Source organism: Cyprinus carpio, chromosome A2 (assembly GCF_018340385.1).
Source record: "Cyprinus carpio isolate SPL01 chromosome A2, ASM1834038v1, whole genome shotgun sequence".
In the NCBI taxonomy this organism is placed as follows: domain Eukaryota; kingdom Metazoa; phylum Chordata; class Actinopteri; order Cypriniformes; family Cyprinidae; genus Cyprinus; species Cyprinus carpio.
Window position 1 is genome coordinate 20144238 of NC_056573.1, and position 4379 is coordinate 20148616.

A 4379-nucleotide genomic window follows, 5' to 3' on the forward strand; every position below is an offset into this window, starting at 1 on the left:
GGTTAGAAAATTATGGCAAAATTTAAATTTTTTAGTGCACTATCCCTTTAAGAGCTAATGCATACTAGGAAATTAAATGTTGTTCCACCCTTGTCAAAAGTTCATTAAATCTAATTATATATATCAACTACATACACATTTCTACAGCATTTCTATCTATCTACCCATCCAATATCCTTCAGTGTATCTCTCTTCAAAACTTTCGAAAAAAGTCTATCAAGCCAACATTCAAAGATGACAAGCTGATTTTTTTAAATTACAAAAAACATTATACATTACATCATTAAATCTGACATTAAAAAATTCAAATTGCAATTCTGCATCCTGCCTTACTTCAAATTTAGGAATTTAATTTTCCTGCAATGCATACATAATATATCCAATCATAGCAAATGAGATATACTGTACACAAGCTTAATAAAATTAATTTAAAAAATGCTGTTTAAAAATTATTGTATGCAATATATACTGAAAATTCACAATCAAATAAAACAAATTAGTTAAATAATAAAGAAATAAATAATGATTGCATACATAAAATGAATAAATAAACTGATTAAAAAATAAATGTACAAAAAAAAAAAACTAAATTGTTTACTATTGACAAAGTTGTCAAATGTATAACTGTTATTTTTGCTGATTTGATCATCTCAAAATGACCAGATTTAACCCAATCTATCACTACTTCAAAGCACTACAGAGCTTTCAAACCCCATAGGTGAAAACATACCACGGAAATCACCAATCCTGAAGTGTTACCACTGAAGGAAACAGTTGCAGGCTGTGGCTCTTTATTTTTCCCAGACCTCCATTGGCAAACATCCCACAGTGGTGCGGACTCAGTGCCACATGGCCTCAAGGTTTGCTGTAGCATGGTTTCTATTTGCTAATTCTTTTACTCTTAAGAGTTTTAAATAACAGCCTAGTGCCAGCCACAACCCCGCAGCAGTAAAGCAGGCTTCAGATGTGGCGGATTGGCTGTTTGGTGAAGACGGATAGACTGTGTAATGGTGCAGGGTGTCCTACAGCATTTCAAAAATAAGTAGAGTCATTAGAATGGAGAAGGCATCACTGTCGGTCCCATCGCACCAGGCAGCTATCACAACTGTACGGAGCAAAAACTCAGGATGAATGAGGAACGAAAGGGAAAGAGAGAGTCATCCGTGACTGTAAAACACATTACAATATTCTAATACTCTAGAAAGCTCCATAACCTCTACCTCTGTGACTTATGTATACCATTGCTCAAAAACTGAGACATCTGATCTGTCATGCAAGACTGCACTCTGCCTTTTGTCATTTGACTAAACTAACTGCCCTGACTGTTTGTAGCTCTAACCTTGAATTATTTCAGTGCAGCCTTATATTGCTTTGTTTAAATGTCCTCTGCCTTTTGTCTGAGGGACGGCTCCATGCTCAGTGGTGCTGAGAGGTAAAGTCTGACATACAAACAGAGACTCACAGAGGCAGCAGGTGCTGGCAGAGAGGCAGGAAGACAGCGAGACATTTTGTTGTTTCAAACGAGATGCTGTGCCAATTTCAGTCCCAGCATAAAGTCCTGTTTAGACAAATATACTCAATTACAAGAACTAGTATTCACAGTATTTGTATGTAACTTTTACACATACTGCATCAAATTTTTCTCTCTGCTCTGTCATTGAAAAACAAAATCTATTTTTTTTAATAGCGAAACATACAATATCAACATATTGACAACACCACGGTTGCTTTGATATGTACAATTTTATAAATCTTAAATAAGTGCCCAGAACATGTTCAGCAAGTTCGATACTAAGACACAATAAAGCAGGACTCTGATTTAGCACTGAAAGAAACTGAGAAAGTTATGCATAAATGAAATCCAGATGGAAGTCACTTATTCTCTTTGTATGTACTAAATTAATTATAATAAAACCACAACAACTATGAAATATGTGAAACCCTGTAACATTCACTTATTGCTGTGTCCTGTCAGAATTGTTCCAACTAGACTTTAACGTGACATTCAGCCAAGTATGGTGACCCATACTCAAATTCGTGCTCTGCATTTAACCCATCCGAAGTGTCACACAAAGAACAGAGCAAGTGAACACACACACACTGTGAACACACACCACCGGAGCAGTGGGCAGCCATTTTTATGCTGCGGCGGCCCGGGGATCAGTTGGGGGTTCGATGCCTTGCTCAAGGGCGTGTTAAATAAATGTGATAATGTTAATGTGTGTGTCCTGTCAGAATTGTTCCAACTAGACTTTAAAAATCACACCAAACAGAATGAAATGTCATAATGTCAAATTAGGTAAATGCATTAACTGTGTTAAATAAATGTGATAATGTTAAGCATACTCAATTAGTTTAATTTATTATGAATAAGATAAATTCAACCTATTATTCTCTGAATTCAATATTTTATGACCCTCAAAGGATACATAAACATTTGTATGCCTATAGAGTTGTTCATACTCAATATAATGAGCCTACATTTAATAATAATAATAATAAGAAGAAGAATATTATTAATTATTATTATTGTTGTTATTGTTGCAATAAATAATTATTATTAATTAACTTATGAATGTAATTTTAAATATTACAATTAATATTAATTGTTGTTATTATTATTTGTAGTAATTATATTAATATTAATTATATTAATAGTAATAATAGTTGCTGTTGTTGTTATTATTAATTAATAATTAATCAATTACATTATTATTTAATTTATTAACTTAAATATTATATTTTATTCTTATTCAAAAATACTTACATATAGTAAGTTTCAGTGTCCATGCAAACCACACCTAAAAACAAACAAACAAAAAAACCTTCAAACATACAGTACACACAGACATATGCACTAACACATAGGACCCCAGACAAGCAAACACAGACATATGGAAATGAATACAAATTTGCACACACACATACAGATACACATGCCAAGAATCAAACTGACACACACACACACACACACACACACACACACACACACACATGCACATGTGCACTCTCCACACACACCCGCAGAGAAGGGCGGAAGACAGCCAGGTAGTGAGTTTCACCAGTGCCAGAAGCCTAATAAATCATCAGACGTGAGGCTTGAGGTCTTGAGACAGCAGCTGACTGGATCTTGGAGCGTCAGTTGCCTAGTTAGATATGTAAATATCGCGTAAAGAATTCTGTCCACAATGCCTTCTCCCATCTGTTCCTCTTGGCATATTGATTTTTAAAGCAGCACTTGGAACATGGCAAAGCCTCGGCCTTCCAAGTCACTGCTTTAATTTGCCAGAAATTACAATAGCTACACTGTGCAAACCTTTTGTATATTATTTTATCATTACATGTTTTTTTTACATGCTGTTTTACTAGAGCAAGCTGATCCCAGTGCTATAACACAGCTTACAGGTAAAATCGCAGTTAGTTTTAATAGTATAAATGATCGATTTATGTAGAAAAACAGGGAGGCAGAAAGAGAGAGCAAAGTTTACTTAGTTTTAACAAGGTTCAGTAGCAGTGGAGGTGAGCTGCCCGTGCCTGGTCTGCTGAGATGAATGAGAAATCTATGATCTGTCTGAGCGATTTCATTAAGAAAGGGAGAGATGGGGTGGCAGTGTTAATTACTGGGAGTACGGCAGCACTAAGCTGCCACTGATACGTGTGATCAGAGCCGTTTTTAATTACTGCTGTCGTAAAGTGAGCCACGTTTACAGTAATAACATGATTATGGAATGAATATTACAGCATGAGAGGAGGCATCGCCTCACACTTGGTAATATGTTACGCACTGACTGCAGTAATTAGTGTGGTAATTGTGTTGGCATGCTTACTGATAAACAAGCAAATTATTTTGGGTATTACTGTGAGCTTCCGAAAGGCCTGTGATACATTTATCTAGGGTGATTTTTATAAGAATACATCAAAGTTTAGATGAGTTTATTTGGTTTACAGCAAGGAGAGTCATTTTTTAAGATGATGAAGGTGTGTGTTCATGTTTGTGTGTTTGTGTGTGTGTAAGTGTGTGTGACAGCAGGAAAGATACCAGTGAAAATAGACTTGTTAGTGGTCTTGGTCTTGTCTGACTGTCAACAGGTCACCCAGCTGCACTGTGGGGTTACCTGTTGACCCCTTTGGCTCCACTGCTCAGTTGGTTCCCATGATGCCCGTTGATTCCCTTTTCAGTACCAGACCTGGCAAGGTGAAGGACTGAGTTTCAGGCCTCTGGGAGTTCAGATAAGACCCGCCTCTAAAAATACCTTCAACAGCCCTGGAGAAACCTTCTGTCCCATGTGTCCCCTGCAGCCAGGAAAAACTGTTCATCGAAAGAAAACTGTCCAAATTGTACAATGTTTATGTCCTCACTAAAAGTGCAAGTCCGGCAC